The sequence below is a fragment of the Bos javanicus genome, chromosome 12 (genome assembly GCF_032452875.1).
Source record: "Bos javanicus breed banteng chromosome 12, ARS-OSU_banteng_1.0, whole genome shotgun sequence".
In the NCBI taxonomy this organism is placed as follows: domain Eukaryota; kingdom Metazoa; phylum Chordata; class Mammalia; order Artiodactyla; family Bovidae; genus Bos; species Bos javanicus.
In genome coordinates, this window is record NC_083879.1 from 87,235,942 (window position 1) to 87,263,073 (window position 27,132).

The 27,132-nt window shown below is 57.2% G+C and overlaps 1 long non-coding RNA gene across 1 annotated transcript; it reads left to right on the plus strand.

Moving 5' to 3' along the window:
- Window positions 1–535: 535 nt before the first annotated feature.
- On the plus strand, window positions 536–25,257 carry LOC133258664 (uncharacterized). Its single transcript, XR_009740130.1, has 3 exons — window positions 536–3,292; window positions 14,445–21,632; window positions 21,715–25,257. It is a non-coding gene; the product is annotated as an uncharacterized LOC133258664 (long non-coding RNA).
- The last annotated feature ends 1,875 nt before the right edge of the window (window positions 25,258–27,132 follow it).

Below are 27,132 nucleotides of genomic sequence, written 5' to 3' on the forward strand. Positions count from 1 at the left end.
ATGACTTGATCATATACATGTGGGTGTATTTCTACTGATACATACAGACACATGATTTTTTTTATGTTGGGCTTGGCTCAGGCCACCCCGCCCAGTCCATGATGTTCCTCCTGGTGCTTGTCTCACCACGCGTGCACAGGTGCCGATTGCTGTCATGGTTTTCTGTGTGTGTCCCCTACTGACAGGACCATGTAATTTTCCTTCTTTGGTCCGTTAATACGGTGAACTACACTGGATGATTTAAAAACAGTGAAACAGCTTCACATCCCAAGAGTGAACTTCAGTTGTTCCCGGCGTGATGTGGCCCCGCACGTTGCTGGACTCTCTGCTGGTGCCAGTGAAGGATTTCTGCATCGTGTCTTCTCAGCTTCCCTTCAGCTGAGATGCTCTGGTTTCCCCTCAACCTGAAGCCGTTGTTGCAGATACAGGCCTCTAGGCCGACCCTTCCTTTAGTGTCTGAGAATGCCAGGCTCTGCCCTTTCGGTTTTCTTGCTTCCTCATGAGACGATGTTGTAATGTGAGTGGTTTTCTGAATTTGTTGATTTAAATGCTTAAAACATCATTTCATTTTGTCTTCAGCTTTCAGAAGTTTGACTTTGCTGTTTTTTTGGTGTGGATTTCCCCATTTTGGAATTTGTTTTTTCAGCTTAATTTTGTGGGTTTAAGGCCTTTTGCAGAATCTCAGCTGTTTCTGTCCTTATTTATGTTTTCTTTAGCATTTCCAGCTCTGTCTTCACGCTTGTCTCCTCCAGGATCCTACGACGTGAAGCTGTGGCCCTGCAGTCCCTGACATTCTGAGAGGTTTGGTTTCGGGTCTGGTTTCTCTCTGTTGTTCAGACTTGGTGGTTCTTATTGGCTCAGCTGTCCAGTCACTGATTCTTCCCTCTGTCTCCTCCGTCTTTCTAAGCCAGTCCATTCAGGTTTTTCTTATTTCAGTCCCTCCTTCCAGGAGAGCCATCTGCCCAGCTGGTCTGAATGCCAATTGGGTGCCGTCTTTCTGGGCCCCAAGGAGTGTGGTCAGATGTCAGGAGGACGGGTTGAGTTCGGCCCAGCCACCCGCTCCAGGATCAGGCGGGCGTTCGGGGGGACTGGGTCGTCACGGGACCACAGCTGCCTGCTCAGCACACTGTCCTCTGCTTCCCTGGACGTAGACAGGCTGCCAGCCAGCCCTGCAGTGGCGGTCGGTCCCCTGATATCTGCTCAGGCTCACAGGACAGTCTCTCTACGTGGCTTCATTTCTCAGACTCGGGCTGTTCCTGGGATGACCGGGACACACAGTGGTGGAGGCGACAGGCAGGCGCACGTCCCGTTGACAGTTCCCGGCACCTAACGACCCTCGTGTGTCCCCCGGGGCGCGTGCATGGATGAGGAAACACCCGCAGTGGCCTCACCTGAGCTTGTGTCCTGATGAGGGCCGGGTGCAGGAGCCGCAGGGCCCAGCCTGCCTCTGGCCCAGGCCTCAGCGCTGCACTCTGTGCCCCCAGCCAGCGGAGGCCACGAGAAGCCTCGGGCCCTGCTTTGCCCAGCAGGGACGCGGCCATGGGCTGCATGTGGGTGAGACAGCAGGTCAGCCTTCCTTTCCCACCAGCCTGGGACTCCTGGCGCACAGAGGGCCAAAGGCGTCCACCTCTGGATCAACGAAGTAAGCAGAGCATATTTTCTTAATGCCTCTCACTGTGTCTGTACCTGGTTCTGTGTGATGTGTTCAGTGGAAGGAGAATTCATGCTTGGTTCAAGCAGACGCTGAAGTTGGAAAGAAGGCTGTCCTGCGGTGGGTGAAGGAGCCGGAGGGAAGGCTGGAGGGGGCAGGGATGGGGTTAGGGGCTGGCTGCCCGCACGACCCTCGCGAATGGACTGACCTTCAGTCCTGGCGCCCGGCAGTGCCAGCGGCATCTGGAGTGCATTACGTGTGCGCTGCGGGCAGTGACTTCTTGGCTGATTAGAAGTCAGTTCCTTATTATGGCTGCGTCTCGGGAGCCATCTGCCTGAGTCCCTCCGTGATCAGAGGCCCCGCTCCTGTGAAAGCACAGCTCAGAGCATCTCTGCTCAGAGCGGGTCCTGTGTCCTAATCACACTTTCAGTCCTTGCCCGGTTCAGAGCGCCACAAAGCTGGCCGCCCAGAGGGACAGCTTCAAGTCCCCACCGGTCTGTCCTTCTCATACTGTTCAGATGGACTTTGACATTTTGGCTGTGACTGGCTTGCAGAAAACTACAAGAGGATTTTAGAAGAGCAGCATGTCCTTGGCAAGCAAATTAGATAATCCTGCCATGTTTCTGTGACTTTCCTCTGCAATTGTGGTTCCAAATCATAGACAGCGGTTTCCTAGGAAGTAAAACCCCAGGAGACGGAAGACCGTGGGGGCCGTCGGTGGGTAGATGTGGGTGGGCAGCCACCGTCCGGAAGTTTCGGGCGTGTGCTGAGGTTCATTCCACCTGGAGCTCTGAAGCAGGTACTGGAGGGGTGGCGATGCCGCACGGCCGGCTCTCTCAACACCCTCCTGACGCTGCAGAGACAGTGCTTGTGAAACCTGGACACTGCACAGCAGAGCTCACAGACGCATCGGTCATGCTTGGAACGTCTCTGGAGGGCAGAGCCAGGCTAGCGGCAGGATTCCGTCCCCAAGGGAGGACTTCAGGACAGGCACGCCTAAGGCCGCCCGAGCTTGGCGGACTGTGCAGACGGGGGTTTCGAAACCGGTCTTTGTTTCCTCTTCCTCTAGATGCAGTCATCAAAAATCATCTCAACTGTCACCTCGTGCTTAGTCGCTCAGTTGTGTCTGACTCTTGCGACCCCACGGACTGTAGCCCGCCAGGCTCCTCTGTCCATGGGATTCTCCAGGCAAGAATACTGGAGTGGGTTGCCATTTCCTTCTCCGGGGGATCTTCCTGACCCAGGGATCCATCACCTGTGTCTGCTGCATTGCAGGAGGACTCGACCCACTGAGCCCCGGGGAAGCCCTCACTCACTGAGTGAACTCGATGGCCTGAGGGCCTGTTGTTCCCCAGACAGGAATCGAGAGGCTGCCGCGCTCCGACCTGAGGGCAGGGGACACAGCTGCTCCATCTGTTGCCTCTAGTGGCGCGGTGGCCAAGGCTGACCCTGGTTCCATCTCTCCACCCCGCTGCCCCAGGAACCAGATGGCTGCGTGGACCTCACCCTGCAGTGACGCCCCAGCGCGTGGGGTGAAAGAGGAGGAGAAGAACAGGGAGCCCAGCAAGACGCAAGACTGGAGGGGCAGCATGGGCCAGAGCCCCCGGTCTGGTGGACATCGTCCTGCCACCTGGAGGACAGGTAAGTGTGGGCGTCACACGTGGGTGGTCCCGAGGAGGTTCTCTCTGAGGAAGCAGCTTGGGCCAGCGCAGCAGCTGCCGACCTTCTCTGCAGAAGCCGCCTTGGCCGGTGCTGGGAGTGTGACCACCTGCATGGCCCTGGGGCCTGGCAGGGTGGGCGGAGGGCCCAGTCGACACAGCTCGGATTCAGGCAGGAAACGGGCTCTGAACGCGGGAGGGTCCTGAAATCACAGCGGTGAGAACCTTCCACCCAGAGTGTCCTGAGGACAGAAGCTCTGCCGAAGCCTGTCCCAGAAAAGCGCGTGGAAGGAAGTTCTCGGCCCCAGGCTGGAGCAGGCTGGCTTTTGCCCAGACCTGGAGGCCCAGCTGCCCCAGGGCCTCAGCGCAGGGCCTGCAGGGGTGTGGTGTCCGGCCCACTGCCTGTCACGCGGACGGGCACTCTCCACTGGCAGCTGCCGGTTCAGGCTGTGCTAGCTTGTCATTAATCCTCATACGGACCTTCGAGGACCATCCTGACATGCCTGAGCTCACTCCTTCTCCTGGAGGGTCATCTCTGAGCCCTAAGAGACAACGGCTCCCAAGGCCACCAGGTCAGCACCCACTTTGGCCATGGCTTGGAGGGCGTGCCCAGACCTCCTGAGCTCTGCAGGGTCATTGTCAGCTCACCCTTTCATGACCAAGGTGGGCGGAGGATGCGCCCTGGCCTCCTGAGCTCTGCAGGGTCGCTGTGGCCCAGCAGAGCAGCGTGTGGAATGTGTGTATTTAGTTCCTGGCTCGTAGCAAGTGCTTGATAAATTTCAGAGATCATCCCAAATATTTCTAGCGCTCTGAGGCCGAGTGTTTAAAACTGCATCTGGTTCATCTTAGAGCCTCTGCAGCCAATCCCACCTCCGCCTTGGTTTAAACTTGGGCCTGGGAGCTGACCCCAAGGGGTTCCTGCAGGACAGAGAACCCCTTTCCACCTGTCATGGGGAGGCCTGGGGTCTCTGGCCGAGCTGCGAGCAGCCGTCAGTGGTGGGTGGGCGACCAGACTGAAACCGCACAGCTGGTAAGTGCCTGTGTCCGGGCCTTGACTGAGGCTGACCCTGCGCCTGTTGCAGAAGACTCTTGAGAGTCCCTGGGGCAGCAAGGAGATCCAACCAGTCCATCCTAAAGGAAATCAGTCCTGAATATTCATTGGAAGGACTGATGTTGAAGCTGAAACTCCGGTACTCTGGCCTCCTGATGCGAAGAGCTGACTCACTGGAAAAGACCCTGATGGTGGGAAAGATTGAGGGCAGGAGGAGAAGGGGACAACAGAGGATGAGATGGTTGGATGGCATCACCAACTCAGTGGACATGAGTTTGAGTAAACTCCGGGAGTTGGTGATGGACAGGGAGGCCTGGCCTGCTGCGATTTTTGGGGTCGCAAAGAGTCGGACACGACTGAGTGACTGAACTGACTGACGTGGCGCCAAACGGCGGGTGTGCCCGCGTCCTCCCGCCAGGAGGCTGTGTCTCAGTGTTTTGCCCCTCACCCCCTCTGGCTCTGGGTAAGCAGACTGGAGGCCTGCGCTTTTGCTCACTGTGAGGCAACCCTGTCCCACAGGGTGCCCTGTCCCCTGCTTCTCCTTCGCTCCCCTTTGTGGCTGCGGCACCCCCTGCCGCCCTACTCCAAAGGGCGGAGCTGCGCAGCCGCAGCTTAGTAAAGGCTTTATCTGATTAAATTTTAAAGTGCGGACATGAGAGATTTTCTCCTTTAGTTTTTACTGCTTAAAAAAAACTACACAAAATGCAATGTGAGTCTCCCCCTCAACTCTCTCATCCACCTCCTCCAGGAAGCCCCACAGGCTCCTCCTGGAGGAGCCTGGCCCTGCCTCCTCTGCAGCCCTGCTGGGACTGCCTGCTCCGCAGTCACTGTCTGTTAAAGTCCCTGTAAGGCCGCCTTTGTGTGACCACCACCTCTCGGGGCCAGCGGTCAGCCAGTCTGCAGATGGAGCTCACCAAGAGAGGGTCAGCCCGGAGCGGTAAATCCACTTGACGTTTGTCACTGTCTTTATTCTCGAGTGAATGTGGGATTTCACCCACTGGTGTACACTGACTGACTACTCGATGGTAGGAGGCTGCTGGGTTTCTCCCTCCTGCAAGGGAGATGGGGGTGATGCAGGCGTGGGATCTGAGGGAGACCGAAGAAGGAGCAGGGGCCTCTGGCCGCAGGCAGCATCCTGTGCACCCAGCTGTCCATCCACCTGTCCACTCTGTCCACCCAGCTGTCCACCTCATCCACCGTTACCCCTGCCATCCACCCAGCTGTCCACCCCTGACCACCCACCTGTCCACTCACCTGTCCACTCTGTCCACTCACCTGTCCACCTCATCCACCAACCTGTCCCTTCCCTGTTTTGAGGTGTGACCCTGCTGCAAAGAGAGCCTGGGGCAGAGGAGGCCCTGTGGTTAGAAGCGGCCCCTCCTGCAGCGCCGCCCCCGCTGGGCTTCTTACTCTTCCCCACACCAGGCTCCATTCCGCGAGGGTGACACAGTTAGGAGCTCAGCCACACTGCAGAAGGTGACGTTCCGTGTCCGTTGCTGGGGTGGGGGAGGCTTAACTGAGCCGGAGCCTGGCCTCAGCCTGGTGAGTGCAGACAGGTGTGCTTTCTGTGCTTGGTGAGTTGATCAAGGTGCTGAATTACAGACGTGAGTTTTCACTCTGGCTCATTCATCTGTGGTCTGAGCTACACGTTTCCTCTTCTAAAAAATGGGATTACTGACTAGATGAAGCAACGTTGTCAGGTTCAGAACATCTTATCAAACTTGCTCTGAGGGTGGGTAGCGTTTTATTGACCTTGTAAGTCAATAAAAAAGATAATTTTATTTTATTATGAAAATATTGAAAGACACAGTGTTGCTTACTTTTTAAAACCAGCCTTACCTATTTTGGGTTCTCCTTGTTTCTCACACACTTAGCCACATATGCACACACATCTACACAACTTCAGTCTTGCTCACACACTAGTGCTCCGACTTTCCTCAGACAAGGTGTTCTGGGCACCTCTTTACAAATGTACACGTTACCAGTTGTCAGTGATAAAATAATGAGCCTTGAACCGCCTGTTGCTGGACGTTTGGGGCGGTTTTCTGTTTGCAAGCACGTAGCTTTAGCATCTGTCCTCTTGCCACTTCCTTATGGGGTTGGATGTGTTGAGAGGCATGGAGTTTCCACATCCCTCCTCACATCTTGCCAGCTTGCCTTCCCAGAGCGGGAAGGAGGCCCACCGTCCCAGCATCTCCTGCCATATGCTGCACCTCAGGTCCTGGCCCCAAGTCCTCGCTTTAAACCATTGACCGGAAGTAGAGCAGCGCCCGGTTTCCTGTGCATTTCCGGGGTCGCTGGCAGCAATCCCGAGCTCATCGTGGGGTTCCTCTGTAGGACCTGGTCCTCCCTGCACAGGCTGCTGCGTGCCCCCGGAATTTTGCACGTCAGCCCTTTGTGGTCGGGATGACCCAGCACCCTCCCCTCATGCAGGCTCGCCAGGCTGGGGTGAGACCTGCCTTCTGGGTGAGACACCGCTGACGGGGAACCAGAAGTGTTACATTGTCTTTTGTGATCCAAGTATCTCATTAGTGCGCTAGTTATTCACTGGCGTCAGGCTCTGTGAGACCCCATGGACTAGCCCGCCAGGCTCCTCTGTCCATGGGACTCTCCAGGCAAGAACACTGGAGTGGGTAACCATTTTCTTCTCCAGGGGATCTTCCCAACCCAGGGATCAAACCTGGGTCTCCCACAGGACAGGCAGATTCTTCACTATTTGAGCCACCAGGAAAGCACAATTATCTCACTACGTTTTTAGCTAAAATAGTCGTATACACATGCCACACCTCAGTGCCAATACAACAGGACCAGGAAGCTCACCTGGAACTGCTCGCCTGTTTTCTTTCACTCATTCCTGGATGAGGTTTTGCGTCACTTCTCACGGCTGGTCCTGCTGGCCTCTGGCTGGGGGACGTCGGCCAGGCAGGTGCCGGTCCCGCACCTGGGTGCTGAGCCCAGCCCCCGCGGGGACGGCTCTGGGCTCGTGTTTGAGCTGCTCTGTGTCACTTTCATACACAGAGCTGCGCCCAGCAAATCTCCTTCTAGAGGTCTTAAAATGGGCTTACAGACTTTTCTTAACATTTGTCTGGAAACAAGTATGTCATTTCAGCGTATGTTATGCAGTCAGGTTCAGAACATCTTATCAAACTTGCTCTGAGGGTGGGTAGCTGGCTTCTCCGGAGGTGAGTCATTAGCCTGCAGGAACAGGTGGCTTCTTTCACGGCCCCATGTGGCCACCCCTGTGAGCAGCGAAGGGCTAATTCCCAGGTGGATGTGGCAGGATTAGGCCTCCTAATTCCCTCGGTACACTGGCCCTTTGTTTCTGTGGCTGCACTGCCGTCCTGAGCCACACAACCTGACCCGCCATTTACCCTGGAGCACATCTCCATCCGCTGGGCTGCCCGCCTGCTGTGCAGGAGGCCTGGCCAGGCCGGGAGGCCAGGGCGCACTGCCCTCCCGCAGCTGGGCCGGGCTGGGGGCACCAAGGTGGGCCCGGGTCCGCCCCGGCGCCACTGATTGGGAACCAAGGAGGCAGCAGCCGGCTGTCCAGAGAGAGGCGGGATGGGCTCCGCGTCGGTGGAGAGGATGCTGCCAGCAGTGACCGTCCTGACCACGGCCCTGGTGCCTCAAGCCCCGAGCAAGCGGCAATGCTTCCGGTGAAGCTGCTGTCACCAGGGAGCCTGCGGTCATCGTGACGTGCTCCTTCTGCGTGTTCTCGTCCTTTCCTCCGGGAGATGTGACTAACCCAGGAACAGAGGGGAACAGCAGGCCTTAGCAAAGCTCCCTGTCCCCTGAGCGTCCCTTCAGCCGCACAGCTGCTCTCCATCACCAGTGTGGACCCGTCCTCAACGTCAGCTCAGGGCCAGCTCTCAGCTGAATCTGCTCCCGACCATAAGGGATCCCTTGTTGGGTTTGAAAGATCCTTAAACTTGCAGTGCTGGTCACTGGTGCGTCTCACAACCCTTAGGACCTTGTGCCCTGTGGTACAGCTGCCAGCGGACAGGTCATCTCTACTGACTGGCCTGAGCCGTAGGCCATCTGTTTTTGTATTTCCTGCACACTGTATTGTGGGCAACAGGCATTGTTCCATAGATAAATCGATAGTTGCTCTCTGAATGTTTCATTGACCATACATGTGACTCACTGTGAATTCATTTACTGAATTGATAACTGTTTGATGAACAAACATTTGTTAAATAGATGAAGAGTATTATTCACTTTCAATAATAGAAGGAACACTGGAAAGAGGATCAGGAAAGAAACAGAGGACTTTGACCGCACTGTCAACCAGCTGGACCAGACCACAGGAGCCCTCAGAGAACCAGCAGACGCACAGGCCGCATGTGAGACGGTCCCCAGGAGAGACGCTGTCAGGCCCAAGATGGTTCTCAGGACATTTAAAAAGATTGAACTCATACACACCATCTTCTCTGGTCACAATGGAATGAAACTGTAAATCAACAACAGAAGGAAAACTGGAAAATTTGCAAACACATAGAAAGCAGATAACGTAAACGATCAATGGATCAAAGAAGAAACCGTGAGGGAAACTGGAAAACTCCTCTGAGAAGATACTGTTCAGTCGCTCAGTTGTGTCAGGCCATTTGCAACCCCACGGACTGCAGCATGCCAAGCTTCCCTGTCCTTCATTATCTCCTGGAGTTTCTCAAACTCATGTCCACCGAGTCAGTGATGCTATTCCACCATCTCATCCTCTTTCGCCCCCTTCTCCTCCTGCCCTCAGCCTTTCCCAGCATCAGGATCTTTTCCAAGGAGTCAGCTCTTTGCATCAGGTGGCCAAAGTATTGGAAAGGAAACACTTAGAGAAGATGGAAAAGGAAACACAACATAGCAGAGCTTAAGGGTGCAGCAATAACAGTGCTCAGAGGGAAACGTATTAGCTGCAAACACCTACACTGAAAAAGTAAAGTTAATTCAAAAGAAACCCCATGTTCATTGAAATGTATTTAAGATACCCAACACATGAAAACCATTTAAATGCTTTTCATTAGATGAATGGATAAAGGAATGCTGTGTGTGTGTGTGTGTGTGTGTGTGTATTTAGATACACACAGCTGTTCCTTGACTTAGAGTGGGGACTGTGTCCCAGTAAACCTATCGTGAGCGAAAATATTTAAGTCAAAAATGCATTTAATACACCTCACCTACTTGGTGGCTTGGCCTGGCCTACCTCAAACATGCTCAGGACACTAAAGTCTATTTCATAATAAAGTGTTGAAGAGTTCATGTGATTTATTGAACACTGTACTGAAAGTGAAAATCAGAGTGGCCGTCTGTACAGAGTGCCTGCAAGTGTGTGGGCCATTTGCCCTCGTGACCTTGGGGAAATAGGGCATCCGCCCCTGCCCAGCCTCAAGAGCGCGTCATCACCAGCCCAGAGAAGGTCAAAATTCAAAACTCAAAGTACAGTTTCCACTGAATATACAAACAGTGCAGCTGTATGAACCCTGAGAACATTACGCTCAGTGGGAGGATTTAGACACGAACGCTCATAAGGTGTGAGCTTCCTTTTACATGAAATGTCCAAAGATGGAAAGGCCTTAGAGACGGACACAGCCTGGTGGTGCCTGGGGCTGACAAGTGGGAGGGGCAGGGGTTACTTAATGGTTTGGGGGTATTTTTCTGGGGTGAACATTTTGAAAAATTTTTAGAACTAAAGAGAAGCGGAGAGAAGTAGTGGTTATAGACACTGTAAATGCACTAAATGCCACTGGTGGACTGCAAGGACACCCAACCCGTCCATCCTACAGGGGATCAGCCCTGGGTGTTCACTGGAAGGACTGAGGCTAAAGCTGAGACTCCAGTACTTTGGCCACCTCATGCAAAGAGCTGACTCATTGGAAAAGACCCTGATGCTGGGAGGCTTTGAGGGCAGGAGGAGAAGGGGACGACAGAGGATGGGATGGCTGAGTGGAAGCACTGACTCGATGGACATGAGTTTGAGTGAACTCTGGGAGTTGGTGATGGACAGGGAGGCCTGGCTTGCTGGGATTCATGGGGTCGCAAAGACTCGGATACGGCTGAGCGACTGAACTGAAGTGAGCTGATACACCTTCAAGTAGTTAATCGTGTGCCCGGTACATTTTACATCAATAAAATACACGTAAAAGAAGGAGCTGTGTTTCTGGGCGAGCCCATCCTCACACGGGCAGTTCCTGAGGTCTTCAGTTAGCAGATGGGATCCAGTTCGGCCCTCGCTCTTGTTTTGCTGCCATGTCAGGGTCTTTGGGGACCAGATCGGCCCAGAGGCTGAGGCTCTTGCAGACGCTGCCTGTGGAATCTGCTCCTCCAAGTCTGAAGACCACCTGGAGTCTCCCCAGGAGTTGCCTCTGAGCCTCCGGCCTCCTGGGACACGATCAGAGCAAGGTCAGAGCTCGCTCTGCTTCACCTGGCCGTCCTGGCTGATGACTGCGGCACACTGCACCTGTGGGGCGACTGTCCCTTGGGGCTTCACTCAAGAAGGGGGCCCTTGAGTCCTTGAGTGGGCAGGCATCACAGGCACCTGCCATCCAGGCCGAAGGGTGGAGCGAGGGCTCTGGCCGACCAGAGGCTCGGCAGGAAGCCACTGAGCTCTCTCCAGACCCCAGTCCCTCCATCCCACCTGCCTGCACCCTTCCCTTCCTTTCCCTTCCCTTCCCGGGGTTGGGTTTCTTGAATCTGGACTTAAGCTCCAGGACAAGGGATGGGCATTCTCCCCAGACCCCCTCCTACTCCACCCCCAGGAGTCCAGCTTGGAGGAAGCCCTCCATCCTGCCACAGGTGGCCCTCCTGTGCAGGGTGGTCGCCTGCTCATTGGGGGCGCACTCATGCCGGGGAGCACTCATTGGGGGGAGCACTCACGCTGGGGAGCACTCATTGGGGGGAGCACTCGTTGGGGGAAGCACTCATTGGGGAGCACTCATGCTGGGCTGCACTTGTTGGGGAGCACTCGGAGCACTCGTGCTGGGGAGCACTCATGCTTGGGAGCAGTCATGCTGGGGAGCGCTTGTTGGGGGAGCACTCGTGCTGGGCTGCACTCATTGGGGGGAGCACTCATGCTGGGGAGCACTCATGCTGGGGAGCACTCATTGGGGGAGCACTCGTGCTGGGGAGCATTCATTGGGGAGTACTCATTGGGGGAAGCACTCATTGGGGGAACACTCATACTGGGCTGTACTCGTTGGGGAGCACTCAGAGCACTCGTGCTGGGGAGTACTCGTGCTTGGGAGCAGTCATGCTGGGGAGCACTTCTTGGGGGAGCACTCATGCTGGGCTGCACTCATTGGGGGGAGCACTCGTGCTTGGGAGCAGTTATGCTGGGGAGCATTTGTGTTGGGGGAGCACTAGTGCCCAGTGGCTGTCCCTGCTCCAGTGAAACAGCAGCAACCATGGGATGACTAAGGAGACTCAGTCACGTCTATGTTTGCCAGAGTTTCCAGTCCCTGAGGCCAAGCTCAGCACCACATGCAAACCCCAGCCAAGCAGACCTGGGCGCCAGCCCTCGGCCTTCTGTCCTCATTTCTGGTGGGCAGCGGCCTTCCACGCCCAACACGCGGCCACTTCCAAGCCCAGCTCTGTCAGCATCCCAGGCCAGGTCTCCAGTGAGCATCCCTGAGCCTGAGCCCTGGCCTGGGCGGCTCCTGGCATGTCCATACAGACCCCCTCTTCCTGGTAAAAGGATGTCTGACTGCGGTAAAAGCCACAAGACCCTGGAGGTCCCGGAACAGGAGGCACTGCATTCCTCCAGCTGTTGTGAAACCCTTGCTCTAAATGTGGCCCATCAGCGAGAGCAAAAGTGGAATTTCTGTGTGCCCTCTTACTCGCTGACCACGTGTCTCGTCTTCCCGGCCAGAAGGCCTCATGGAGCGGCATCCCGGCAGACCACAGGGAGGAAGAGCACATCCCTGACCTGTGTGTGGGGCTTCTATGGGCTTGTTCAGGGACTGAGCCGGGGAACGGGGGTCTTCATGCAGGGGGAGTGGCCTGGGCCAGGGTGCCGTCCATTGGGGGGTGGCCTGGGGGGCATCCATCACGGGGTGGTGGTCCAGCTGAGTGAGAACAGAGGCTGGAGCTGAGGGTGGAGCCTGGAGCTGAGTCCCCAGGAGAAGGGGGACTGGGGGGCGGAGGCCAGGGAGACCGGGCAGGCTCTGGGCCTCCTTGCCTGTGATGGACACAGAGGGCCTGTGCACCCCATGGGTCGGGACCCCAGGATGCGATTATGAGCTCCTCTCCAGCCTCCTTAGGAGCCCCAACGCCCAGCTGCCCCTCAAGGGTCCCAGGTCCACTTCGCTCTGGGACCTCTGGTGCTGGTGCTGACTGTCACACCCCTGGGTCACCATGCCCCACTGTTCTGTCCAGGAAGGAAAAGGGCCCCGAGGCCAAGGGCACAGCTGTGTTTGATTAAGGAGATGTCCAGAGCCCTACCTTGGGAGGCTGGGGTTTGGGCCAAGGTCAGAAGAATCTAAGCCCTGGCCACACTAGTGGGGTGGAGGAGCTCCAGCAGGCAGGGCCAGCAGCAGCATCTCAGCCAAGAGAGAAGTTCAGTCCTCCTCCCAGACCACAGAGATGCTTGGGACCCTGGCCTGCAGGCCCTGCTCCCCTAATCAGGGGTCAATCTAAAAAAGAAGTGGAAAATTTTATCTGAGCCACCCTGAGGATTGTAACTCAGCAGACAGTCTTTCAGAATCTCTGAGGACATTCTGCCCCTCAGAGGTCAGAGTACAGCTGGATAAGCGAGACAAAGGGTCTTGCGTCAAAGTCGCGTATTGACGGTTCACATGGTCCAGCAGGGCGAGTGGTGGGGATTGCGACTCCTTACGGGATTGGGAAAGGAATGTCGTCTCCTAAAGAGTCACCTCGCGAGTGCCCGGAAGAGACCAGCTTTCTTTCCTGGGAGCAGGCAGGCACTCCTGCATCTCCACCTCGCTGTCCGCATCCCGTCCGCCTCCCCGTCCTCCTCCCCCGTCCGCACCAACCCCCCCACCCCGCCCCGTCCTCCTCCCCCGTCCGCCTCTCCGTCCTCCTCCCCTGTCCGCCCCACCGTCCGCCTCCCTCGTCCGCCTCTCCGTCCTCCTCCCCCGTCCGCCTCCCTCGTCCTCCGCCCCCGTCCGCCTCTCCATCCTCCTCCTCGTCCTCCTCCCATCTGCCCCGCCGTCCACCTCCCCATCCGCCTCCCTGTCCGCCTCCCTCGTCCGCCTCCTCGTCCTCCTCCCCCTTCCGCCTCCCTCGTCCACCTCCCTCGTCTGCCTCCTCGTCCTCCTCCCCTGTCTGCCTCTCGGTCCTCCTCTCCGTCCTCCTCCCCTGTCTGCCCCACCGTCCGCCTCCCCCGTCCGCCTCCCTCGTCCGCCTCTCCGTCCTCCTCCCCCGTCCGCCTCCCTCGTCCTCCGCCCCCGTCCGCCTCTCCGTCCTCCTCCTCGTCTTCCTCCCGTCTGCCCCGCCGTCCGCCTCCCCATCCGCCTCCCCGTCCGCCTCCCTCGTCCGCCTCCTCGTCCTCCTCCGCCTTCCGCCTCCCTCGTCCACCTCCCTCGTCTGCCTCCTCGTCCTCCTCCCCTGTCTGCCTCTCTGTCCTCCTCTCCGTCCTCCTCCCCTGTCTGCCTCCTCCCCCGTCCGCCTCCCTCGTCCTCCGCCCCCGTCCGCCTCTCTGTCCTCCTCGTCCTCCTCCCGTCTGCCCCGCCGTCCGCCTCCCTCGTCTGCCTCCCCGTCCTCCTCCCCTGTCTGCCTCTCGGTCCTCCTCTCCGTCCTCCTCTCCGTCCTCCTCCCCTGTCTGCCCCGCCGTCCGCCTCCCCCGTCCGCCTCTCTCGTCCGCCTCTCCATCCTCCTCCCCCGTCCGCCTCTCTGTCTTCCTCCCCGGTCCGCCTCGCCGTCCACCCCGCCGTCCTCCTCCCCCGTCCGCCTCGCCGTCTGCCCCGCCATCCTCCTCCCCCGTCTGCCTCCCCCGTCCTGCCCCGCCGTCCGCCTCCCCCACCCCCACTCCGTCCACCCCGCCATCCCCTCTAGGATATTTGTTAATTTCATGTGAATTTTTGTATTATATTTTTTTGGAATGAGGCAAGAGTTTTAAGGGATTTTCTTTGTTTTGTTGCAGATGAACATCCAGGTGACCCAGAGTCATTTCTGGAAAGATGATTTTTTCCCCCTTGAATTGCATGGGCACCTTTGTCAAGTCAGCTGACTGCATCTGAGCAGGTCTGTTTCTGGAATCTGCTCTATCCAGTTCATCTGTTGGTCTGTTATAACCATGATACATCACTCTTGATCAGCGTTACTTAAAATAATCTTGAAATCATGCAATATAAATTCTCCATCCTTGTTCGTTTTCATGCTTGCGCTGGTCCTATACATTTCTATACAAATTTTAGAATTAGCTTGAATGTTAATTTCTACTAAAAACATGCTAGGGCTTTGATTTGTGCTGATTCTGCAGATTAATTTGGGGAGATTGGCCTCTTGATGATTCTGACAATATTGAATCTTCCACTCCATGACCTCAACGTTTCTTTATTTATTTAGGTCTTATTTAATTTCTCTCAGCAATGTTTTTACATTCTAACCCTATGGGTCTTGTGTATAACTTTTGTCAGATTTATTTCTAAGTATTTATATTTCTAGTTTTGTCTTTTGAATGAATCACCGCTTCATAAGAAGTTGCACAATGGTACAGAGAGCTCCCACGTACCCATGGCTGGGTTTCCACAGATGGTGGAAACCTACATGACAAGACTAAATGTTCAAAACCAGGAGCTTTATGTAGTTAACATTGTTAACTAGACTAGTTAGTGCAGGTAACACAAGTAACTATACTAGTTAGCGCCATTAGACTAGTTAGCACAGGTAGCACCATTAACTGGACTAGTTAGCACAGGCAACACTGTTACTAGGCTATTTAGGACAGCTAACACCATTAACTAGACTAGCTAGCACAGTCAACACAGCTACTAGTCTGAGGCGCTCACAGGGTCACCAGTCTCTGCAGGATTGTGCGTTCCTTTGGGTGTCTCGTGCAGGGGTCCCACAATGTGTAGACCCTGAGGCCGTGTTCAGGACGTGAAACTCCCGTCCCCGCAGAGGACTCCTTCATGTTGTCCCTCCCCAGCCCTTGGCTTCTTCTCCATCACAATAATTTGTCATTTCAGGAGCATAACGTAATTGCAATACACTGCTTCCAGGATGGGCCAGGACTTGTTTAACCACGGAAGGACACGTAGGTGTTTCTGGGCTTTAGCTGTCACAGGTAAGGCTGCTGTGAACATTTGAGTATAGACTTTTTTGTGAATGCAAATTTTTGTTACTCCAGGATAACCCCAGAGAGCAGTTGTGGGTTGTATGGTAGATATATATTTAATTTTTTAAGGAAAGTTTGAGACAAACAGAATGGATGGAGGTGAGTCAAATGTGGCAGGGTGTGGGGGAGGACGTAGGACCAAATTTAGAAAAAAGAGTCTTGGAATTTTCCTTTCAAAAATGATTTTAAAAAAGAAATAGATCTACTATATATGGTAAATCATTTAAACAAAGGCCCCAAGACAACGCAAAGGGAGAGAAAGCTTTTTCAACAGATAGTGTTGGATCCACTGGATGTCCTTATAGGGAGAAAGACATGTCCTTTGTCTCATACAACACACACACACACACAAAACTCAAATAGGTTATGCATAAATGTAAGTTCTAAAACCATGAAACTTCTGCAAGGAAACACCGGAGACAGTCTTTCGCTTGGGGCAGGCAAAGATTTCTTAGAACACAGAAAACACGAAATAATCTTAAAAATTGATCAATTGGACTTCGTTGCAATTAAAAACTTCTCCTATTAAGAAAAAAACAAATGACAGAAACCTACACAGCTGCCACCCAACCATCCCACCCTTTGCTGTTTACTCAGGAAACAAAATGTGTGTCCACACCAAGGTGTGAACAAGAAGCTTCCTTTGGAATCACTGAAGCCATGAACAGACCATATGTCTGTCATTTGGTGACACATCTGCCTCACGGAGCACAGGGCTACTCAGAATTAAAAAGGGAAGAAAACATGTAAGGACAGGAGAGTCTCAAAGTCACAAAGCCGAGTGAAAGAGGCCGGGCCGAAAAGAGCCCACCTGTGTGGTTCCTATTGTACAAAATTTGTAGCCACAGGCAGACAGCTGGCTTCTGGGATGTCCTGGAGAGTGTGTGATGGACACAGTGAGGTTTCTGGGTTCAAACGCACACCCAAACCTAATTACACACTTCGGGTGCATTCAGTTTATTGCTCTTTAATTTTAATTCAATAATCTTACACCAGTGAAAAAAATACTTTAAAAAATGTGAGTGCTACTGCTAAGTCGCTTCAGTCGTGTCCGACTCTGTGCAGCCCCATAGACGGAAGCCCACCAGGCTCCCCCACCCCTGGGATTCTCCAGGCAAGAACACTGGAGTGGGTTGCCATTTCCTCCAATGCATGAAAGTGAAAAGTGAAAGTGAAGTCGCTCAGTCGTGTCTGACGCTCAGCGACCCCATGGACTGCAGCCCACCAGGCTCCTCCATCCATGGGATTTTCCAGGCAAGAGTACTGGAGTGGGGTGCCATTGCCTTCTCCGAAAAAAATGAGAATAGGTACCGACAAAGATCCGTACAGTCAAACTGGTTTTTCCAGTAGCTGTACAAATGTGAGAGTTGGACCATAAAGAAGGCTGCGTGCTGAAGAACTGATGCTTTCCAACTGTGGTGCTGGAGAAGACTCGCGAGAGTCCCTTGGACGGCAAGGAGATAAAGTGGTCCATCCAAAAGGAAATCAACCCTGAATATTCACTGGAAGGACTGGTGCTGAAGCTGAAGCTCCAATACTTTGGCCACCTGATGCAAAGAGCCAAATCATTCTAAAAGACCTTGATGCTGTGAAAGAACCCAGGAAGAAAAGAGGATGACAGAGGATGAGATGGTTGGATGGCATCACCGACTCAATGGACGTGAGTTTGAGCAAGCTCCGGGAATTGGTGAAGGACAGGGAAGCCTGGCGTGCTGCAGTCCACGGGGTCGCAAGGAGGTGGACACAACTGAGCGACTGAACAACAACAGATGGCTCAGGGCCAGACCCGCCTGCCCATCTTGTTCTGCTGGGTCTGCCTGGACAGGCAGTGTCCTCAGAGGGCTATGGGCGGCTGCCTGGATGTGTGCTGGACTCCATCCTTAGACGTCCGCACGCCACCCACTCCACCCCCCCCGCCACGCAGTGTGGGGAGGCTCGCTTTTGCTTGTCTGGAACCCGGGGCCAACCTGGCCTTTCAGCCCAATCTTTTCAGCTCCCTGGGGTCTCGGCCCAGCCACGTCTGGCTGCAGTGCCCAGGCCTGGGTCCTCCCCCATCACAACACCTGGGCATCCCTCACAAGACCCTGAGGACCAGGGCCTGTGCCTCTGTGTGGCGCCCCTGCCTCAGACGGCCTGGTCAGGCTCACGGTTCCGATAGGCCACTCGTGAAGTGCTGACTGCTTAGTGCCGTGGTGCCCCTGGCCAGGCACCTTGGTGGAGGGTCTCCTGCAGCCATCCGGAGCGAAGGTATGGGAAGAGACCCACCCTCTGCTGCGGGATGGGGCTGCTGGGCCTGGGCAGGTGAGGGCCATGGAGGAGCATCCCGGGAGGGCCTGGCGCCCAGCTCCCCTCTCCACCTGCTCACAGAATCAGCGGGCCTCCCTCTCCCCGACCCCAACCCCCAGTCTTGCCTGGGGTCCTAGTACGGGAAGGCCCTTCCTTGCTTCCCTGGGGCCTCAACTCCAGGTCAGGACCCAGTCCTCAGGCATGATGCTGCCGGGAGCCTCCGCCCCAGGACCTCCAGCTGCTTGGAGGGAAAGTGGAAAACAGCTCCCAAAAGCCGCCTTTGGCCCCGGGCCACTGTTTTCTCTCCTAGCAAACTTGGCCCCCATGCGCTGTTTGACCAGTAAAGGTTTGGCCTCTGTCTGCCTGCTGCAAAGCGCAGCCTGGCCGAGGCCAGAACAAACAAAGCCGTGGGGGGCTGGCTTCTGGCCCAGCAGCCTGCCTCTTTCCGCAGCCCTTGCCTTTGTTGGGTTTCAGACTGTCCTCTTCAATCTCTCCCAGAAGATCCAGCTTCTTCCCCTTTAGCGAGGAAAGGGTTGGTAGCCTGATCTCCCAGACATCTGTCTCTCAGCAGCCAAACTGGGGGTGCTGTTGGCCTCGCCGCCTGCTTTCTGTTGCCGTGGCAACTGCTGTTTGCGGTAAACTGCACTCAGGAGGCTCGGGGCTCCTGTTGGCTGTGAGCTGCTGGAGGCCTGGACGCGCGTTTGTTTTCACATCTTCTCTTTGCTCCCCCGGAGAAGTACCTGGCACGGAGGGGCTACGCCTCGGCTGCACAAGCGTGCACACAGCCGTGGAGCGCCCTCTCCACGCCAGGCCTGGCGCCAAAGGTCAGCTGAAACTCAGCAACTTTGCAAACTGTGATCACAATCGGAAAAGCCCCTTGCTGCATGGAATTTGCACAAATGACTAGCTTCCTAAAACCCAGCAGGGCTGTGCAGGACGAGCTGGTGAAGGCAGGACTGCAACCCGCGTGAAGCTCCTTAGTGCTTGCGGAAAAGACACTCACCCGCAATAGGTTTCCACCAGGTTCAGAGGATTTTTCAAGAGCTCAGAGTTGGAAAACACAGACACAAGTGCCAGGAAGTGTGGGTCCGTCAGGGACAAGCCCTGGGTGGGGATGGGGAGTTGGGGCTGGGGGGGGTGGGGAGTGGGGGTGGGGTGGTGAGCGGGAAGGGAAGCAGGATTCATGGTAGGGACTCCCTGTCCTGCACTCAGCCCCTGCTGCTTGCAGAGCCCATGTTTGTCCAGGCCAGAGTCCAGCATGTCTCAGCCCTGAGCCGCCAGGCAGGCTCCAGGGTCCTGGCTTGGACTGCGGCCCTGGACTCTGCATTCTCCTCGTAGCCGGCCAGGCCCCAGGGTGACGGCTCAGCCCCAAGGGAGCAGCTCTGGCTGATCACAGGCTTCACAGCTTAAGATTCCGTCGACTCAGTGCCTCCCCGTTAGCAGCTGGGGGTCAGTCGAGGCTGTGCTGGGCTCCGAGAGCTGCAAGGCCACCTTTGGGGATCCTCTCTTCCCAGCACGGGCGGCCTGACCTCGGGGCCACACCCAACAGCACAGCGTCTCCGGCCCCGCCTGCCTCCGGCCCAGCCTTCCCTTGCCTTCCCTTGGCCCGGCTGGTGCAGTGGCCCACTTCTACAGAACAGGAGCCCCGCCGTGATCCCACCCGCCAAGTCCTTGGCCCCGGTGAGGTGATGTCCCCTTCGGTCCGAGGGTTCAGATACAGGTGCCTCGGGGGAGGGGTCTCCACGCAGCCCACCTTGACGCTTGCTCTAGGAATGCAGTCTCCCCTCCTATCTCCACCCTGGCTCAGCCAGCCCCGTGGCCAGCACCTTCCTGGTGGCCCTCACCTGCCACCCCATCCCTTCTGGATGCTCAGCTGCCCTACAGCAGAGCCTTCCTGAACACAGCACCAGCCTCAGCCTTGCGCGTGTGTGCTCAAGATGGGGCAACCTCCCAGAGTGGGGCGGGGACACCCCTGAGGGAGGCGGGACCAGGGTCTCTGCAGGCCCTGGTGAGAGGCCTGGAGGCTGCCTCAGTTTCCCGAGCTGTGAACGGGCACGAGCACAGGAGGCAGGGTCAGGCCCCAACCGACCTCACAGCTGCTGGCCAGCTCGTGTGCTGCGTGGCCCTGGCCAGTGTGCTGACCTCTCCATGGCCCCAGCCATGGACAGCACAGAGCGAATGGCAGTGCCTGTTCCAGAAGTGTCACACAAGCACCGAATGGGTCATCCACTGAGGTGCTGGTGAGTGTTGGGTGAGAGTCACTGTGGGGGAGAGGCCAGGGTCTCAAGGAGCAGGTGTCAGGTGAGGAGGCCAGGCAGGGGAGGCCACGTGTGGGGGGCCAGGTGTGGGAGGCCAGGTGTGAGAGGCCAGGTATAGGAAGCCAGGTATAGGAGGCCAGGTGGGAGAAGCCAGGTGTGGGAGGCCAGGCAGAGGAGGCCAGGTGTGGGGGGCCAGGTGTGGGAGGCCAGGTGTGAGAGGCCAGGCAGGAGAGGCCAGGTATAGGAAGCCAGGTATAGGAGGCCAGGTGGGAGAAGCCAGGTGTGGGAGGCCAGCCGTGGGAGGCCAGGCAGAGGAGGGCAGGTATAGGAGGCCAGGTGTGGGCGGCTAGGTGTGGGAGGTCAGGTGTGATAGGCCAGGCGTGGGAGGCCAGGTATGGGAGGCTGGCCCGAGTTTCTCAGGAAGAACGTTTTCAGGCTCTGGGGGGAGGGCTGCCTTCCAGGCAAGTAGCTGTATGTTCTGGACTCTCCCAGGGCACCCATGAGCTGAGGATGCCGCAGACTTGGGGTACAGGGCCTGCTGCCCACCTGCTCCCCGTGTGAGGGGAAGACTGAGCTGGAGCCTCAGGCCCCTGGAAGCTTGTCTGCCCTTCCTTCCTTCCTTGGGGTCACAGTGGTGTCCCCAACCTGGACCCGCAGCTGCCCTGCTGGCTGGCCTGGAGGCCCCCATCTCCTCCGTGGGGAGAGGGTGCCCTTGCTCTCTATGTTCCTACAGCACATCTTTTCAGCTTTCTCAGTGATGCCTGGAATCTCCCCTGTGAGCTGTCGTTTTTGAATGGGTGCCCCCACCTGTCCCACTCCCCACTGGGTCAGGGAAAACACAAGCTGAGCCTGGAATATCTTGTGGGGCCAGAAAGCCAGGAAATGTTCCCCAATTTAATTAATTAGGAAAGTAAGAGCCTGTAGCAGACACAGGGCACACCCTGGGAGTGTGGCCAGCAGCCACAGACAGACGCCGTGAGCAGCAGACTCGGGCTGGCGTATTGTCACCCAGAGTGGCACGTGTGTGCGAGCCGGGCCAGTGGAAACAGCCGCCTGTGTAAACAAGCAAACAGGGACGAGGACAGCGCCGCTTTCAGGAAACCTTCCCTAGATAAGTGACAGGGAAAGAGGGAAAGAGAAGGTCGTCTGGGTGAGCTCACTCCAGCTGCGGAGGCTCACAGAGCAAGAGGGCAGACGTCCGCAGGCACGCAGAGCCTTGCACGCCCCTCTGGAGTCACCTCATGGCGTCGGTGTGGCTCCCACGGCTCTGTCTTCACATCCACAATGCAGCCAGCTTGTTCTCCATGGCAGGGGGGTGGGGGTGGGGGATGGGTGGTGTCTGAGCGTGCTGGGGGCTGCCCAGGGACTGTCCCTGTGACAAGCAGAACCCTCACCCAGGGAGCCAGCCGCTGGTCTAGAGGGACCCGGCAGATGGTCATCTGGGCAGGTGGTGAGCTGGATCGGTAGTCAGCTGGGTTAAGTAGTTAGAAGGGCTAGGTAGTTGGTATGGAACATGGTCAGCTGGGTAGGTGGTCAGCTGGATTGAGAAGTAAGGTGGGTTAGGTTATTAGCGGGGTCAGGTAGTCAGCTGAGTCAGCTGTAGGTTAAGTGAGCACCCCTGCAGGGGCCGTGGTGTCTGAGCTGCCCTGCTTCATCCTGTCCTGTCCTGTCGGGCCAGAGGTGTGACTGGGGCCAGGATCACGTGTGTCAGCAGCTGGGCTGCAGGCTGTCCTGGGACTTGTCAGACCCATACCCAGTGCCCCTCCCCGCCCGCCGCTCAGCGGCCCGGGTGACGCCGGAGCCGCCCCGGCAGGACCCTCAACTATTCCGGTGAAAACAGAGGAGCCAGGGCTGGTGTTCCAGGCCAGGGAAGTCCCTGGTTTGGGGGGCACAGACCAGGCTGGAGGTTTCCAGGCCGGTGGACGCTGACTGGGGCACACATCCCCAGAAGCCCCGGGAAATGAGGTCAGAGCTCCACGCTTGGAGGAGGGTCTGGGTGAGACCCTTTCGTTCCGGGAGAGCTGGGAGGCAGGCCTGCGTCTAGGGCTGGGGCCAGTGATCGTGGACCCCGAGCAGGGCTCACACACGGGATGGGGTGGGGACCAGAGAAGCAGCCCTGGGATGGCGGGCAGTACTGGTCACTGAAGAAGCCGGAGTCTTACTCCTGGCCCACGTGGTCGCCTGGCTCCTCAGGAAGCAGGGGCCCAGGTCTGAAGGCCCTGTTCGCTCTCCGAAGGGCATGGAGTCCAGGATGAGAGAGTGTGAGGACTGAGGCGAGGACAGCTGCCTGTAGCCAGGGAGGGCCTGGGAGGAGCCGGCAGGGGCCGGGCCCGGACAAGCTGGAGGCGGCAGCTCTCTGCCCCAGCGCCCCCCACCTGTGGGCCCAGGATGTACCACGTCTCCGGCTGCCCGTGACCCTGGCCCATGAACGAGGCTCTGGCTCCCACATCTTGGGCCCGTGGAGGGTGTTTGTGGCTGAGAGGAGCAGCCCCTGACACACGGCCGGGCAGATGGGCAGGTGGGTGCTGCTGCTGCCCTGGGGGGCCTCAGGTTTGTCTTCCCCTGCCCTGGACAGCCCCTTGGGGACCGCGCTTTTCCCGCTTTCTGCCTGAGGAGGGGCAGGCGGGGACGCTTTGTGTTTTCCTGGCCCGCTCCCTGGCCCGCGATTCTGGCTGTCAGCACTGACCGCTGTCCTGCCCTGTCCAGGAACCCACGTCAGGCCTTGGGACCCAGGACGCCCCAGAGAGTGGCACCAGCCCTGGGCTTGGGGTGCTCCATGTGAGGCCTCGGTGGAGTCCTTGGGCTGTGCTCGGGGAAGGACAACTCATGGACAGGAGGGGTTCTTCCCCTCGCGTGGCCTGGGCTGCTGCTCCCCACCACCTCTGAGGGTTGCCCCTGGGGGCCCGTTGGCCCTGGCAAGCCCCTCACCTCCCAAGGCCTCAGCAGCACCCACTGCAGCCAAGCTGGCCTTTCTCAGCTCCAAGCTCGTCCCAGATGGGCCCTCCAGCCTGGACAGCAGGGTGTCTGGAGCTACGGCCCCAGGCTCAGGGCACCTGGGGGCACCCCGGGGACACTGGGGACGTGGGGGAAACTGGGGGCACGGAGGCGCCTGGGGGCACCGTGGGGACACTGGGGACGTGGGATATGGGGGCACCTGGGGGCACCTAGGGGCACCGTGGGGACACTGGGCACGGGGCTGTAAGCGTGGCGCCCTGTGAGTCAGCTCTGCATTTTGTCAAATCACGTGAAGTGCGGCAGAACATCATGGGGAGCCTCTCTTTGGGGCCTGGGTTCCGCACGGGCCAAGTGTCGTCCACCCACCCCTGGAGGTGCGCAGGACTCTACACAGAGGGCAGGCCTGTCTGTCCGTCCTCCATAGCTCCTGGGACTGTGGGTCTCGAGGTCATGGCACAGGGAGGGCCGGGGTCCAGGACCCTTGACCTCTGTGCCCTGGATGCAAAAGCAGGGCAGCTCCGCACAGGAGGCCTGGGTCCCGCCCCTCAGTCCGCCCGCCGCTGGCCACCAACACAGCCTCCTTCCGGCTGCTTGTTAGTGAGTAGAGGAGAGTTCACGTCTGTAAGGTGAGGAGATGTCAGGCCACCGACTCCTGGTGGAAGGTCTGGGAGCGTGACTCCGGCTGGACGTCAGCGGGAGGCCGGAGGGCCGGCTCGCCACCAGGGGGCGCTCCAGTCAAGCGCAGCCGCCGGTCCCGGCGGGAGCTCAGAGAAGCGGCCGCGGACACGGCCCTTGCACATCCATTCCCTTGGAGCGGCAGGAAGAGCCAGCTGATGCTCCGGCGCTGTGGCTCCCGAGGGCAGCTGCCTGGGTGCGGGGTGCCCTGCTAGTGACCCCTCACTGCCACCCGCCACCCCTCCTTCCTGCTGCAGAAGCAGGGGGAATAACAGGGCCCGCAGTGTGGACGTGAAAGATGCTAGTCCGTGCAGGGCAGGTCGCGGGGTGCAGAGCAAGCACCGCCCTTGAGGGTCCGCCGCCGTGGCCACGAGCGCCACCCTCAGCTCGCCCTCCCCAGGCCCCTTCCCCGCCCAGCCCACCACCTGCGTTTCCTCCTAATCTGTCAGCCTGACGGCAGGTGCCTGCCCCGGGTGGAGCAGCCGTGGAGCACCGCTTTCCAGGGGATGCAGCTGACCGTCTGTTAGGCAACGAGCAGTGGGCGTCCACACTTGTCTCCCCCCAGACTGGAGGCTTGAGAGGCCAGGGTTTGTTCAACCACCATGTGTCCCCTGAGTGTTGGGGGCCAGAGTGAGGTACTCCGCCCATGACAAAGGTCATGAGGAAGGAGGCTCGACATACGCAAAGGCGGGATCGAGCCTCAGGAGTCCCCCTGGAACTCCTCGAGCGTCTACCCCCATAACCAGAGCCTGCCTACTTTACTACTTTGTGCTCACTTACATCTCTGACTTTACGGGGGGCTGTCCCCCACCACCTCTTTCGGAGAAGGAGTTAACCTAGAGCTCCAGTTAATAATAATTCCTGGGCATGATAAGAGTGTTTTAACCTACAAACTCCTCTGAAGGTTCTCTAGCCTGCCTGACAGGCTTGTCCGGCCACATGTGATTGCTCACAGCCTCCCAACCGTGAGAGGCACGAGATGCTTTAAACCTTCTAAAAACAGGTTCCTTAGAAAAGGTAGAAAACTGTTAGTATAAGTATAATGGGCTGATTAGAAATTGTATTGGTGAAGGGTTTTTCATTTGTTGAGCCAATGTTTGTTGCTAAGTCTCCACATCCCCTGCCCTTACACACATTAATGAATATATAGAAGAAATAAATGTTAACCTTTGATATTAATCACGTTAGACCTTAGGCTAAGTAAATTCTTTCCTTAACTAAAACCCACTACACCGTCACCCTATAGGAATGTAACTTTATTTGGGTGGTGTCTGTTTTGAGAATAATCACCCCTGGAGAAATAAGTGTCCTGGTTGACTGACCGCTGTCACAAGGAGAGGGTCATAAATTGTCAGCAGGCCCCCTGGCCAGAAGATGATGTAACACCCCTAAGACCTCTGTATACATTTGTCTGAAGCACCTGACTTTGATAAAAGTCAGGACTGCTGACCCCACGTGACTTTTGCATAACATCTCAGTGTATAAAAGTAGACGGTGGAAAATAAAGAATTGGGATCAGTTTCTCGAAATACTGGTCTCCCCATGTCGCTCTCTCTCTCACTCTGGCTGAGTCTCCATCTGGAGCGAGGAACCCGCCATGCTTACTAATTATGCCTGGGCTTCTAAGATCTGACCGGGGAGGCCTCAGTGTCTCCTCTCCTTCGGGAGAACGGAAGGACGCCTGCGGCCTATGTAAGTGGTGCAAGCTTCTTGTCTTGAAGTTTTATTGGTCTCCCGCGTAAACCAAGCTACTCAGCCTCTTTTCTCCACTGAATTTTCCTACTGAGCTATCCTCATCCTATTACTCTTTATATCTTTGATAAAATATTTAAATAAATAGGTCGCCGACGCCGTCCCCGCTTCGAATACCCTGGATCAGCCGGGGCAGGACCCCGGCACCTGAGTATCACCTGGCACAAGGCAGGCTTTCAGCAAACACTGACCGACAATAGTGGGAAAGGGTTTATGAGGATAAAAGGAAAAACTGTAAACAAAACAAAACAAAAAGTAAAACACACCCCAAAACTAGCGCAATGTGGTGTCAATTTTGTAAAAAAGCTGTGTTTACCTATCTCCATATACAGCTCGCTCTACATATTTGAAGCAGAAGCAGAAATCCTGCCAGCGGTGGTATGAAGGTCGCAAGGGGACAGGTTACACGCTTTCTGCCAGTTCCCACGTTGCCCACAATGAAAGAGCATGTGCGATTTGGGAGAGACTAACAATGCTGGGAGGAACAGGCTGGCGGCAGGGACAGGCCTAGCGGGGTGCTGTGTCCACCAGAGCCATTGGGCTGGGCCCGCCCTCGGGGCCCTGTGGCCTCGAATTCACTGGTCTGAGCAGCTGTGGGCCTGCAGGTGCTGGGGAGGGAGCCGGGTCAGGCCGGGGGGCCAGCCTCGCAGGCTAAGTTGGGGGCCCTGAGGACTGGGGCCCTCCCGGGGGTATATGCCCCCCTCCCGCCTGCAGTCCATGAGGGCTGGGCTCCAAGTACCGAGATGGACAGACAGCTCCACGGCCCCCGGGGTGGCAAGGGTCGGGGCTTGGCCTCCTTCCTGCTCCGGGGCGAGCGATCTCGCCGCCAGCGGTGACCTTAGGGCTCCACTCTCCTTAAGGCTGTCGGCTCTTCATACCCTGCAGGTCCGGGTCACAGCGTCGTCTCCGCTGGCTGTGGCCCAGCTTCCCAGGTAGGGGTCTCTCTGTGGCCTCAGCAGGCCTGGGGACCAGATCGAAGGCTCCCAGGCCGCGTCCACCTGCCTTTCTAGAGCCTGGCCCGTGGGCTCCACCACTTCCACCCCCGCACCGTCCTGCCGGTTCTCATGGGCCGCCCTGACTGGCTCCCTGCAGGCGCCCCAGCTGACCCAGGAGGTGAAGGTCACCCGCAGCCAGACATGCACGTATGTGGGGCTGCCCTGCACTGGGCTCTTCCATGGGTCTGAACAAGGCCAGCTGTCCGTGGAGGCCAGGGATGGACAGGGAGAGTATTGGCTGAGGACCAGTCACACTCCTGGCCTGTGGCCTCCTCTGGCCAATTCTCTGGAAGCTTCTCTCAGTGGCCATCTCGGTGGCCGAGTGCCAGGGCTGGGAGCTGCCACCCAGGGGCAGGGACGAGGGGGTGCTTGCTTGGGAGGCTGTGCCTATTGGTGGAGGCTGTGGATGCGTCCTCAGGAGGCGCTGTGATGCCCTGTCCTCAGTCTTGGGCTGAGTCAGACGCATGGCCGGAGGTGGGCTGCCAAGCCCCAGCTGGTTGGACAAAGGAGCCACAGACCTCGCGGGGTCTCCCTGGTGAGGCTTCCCTCCTGGTCCTGCCTCCCTCCCCC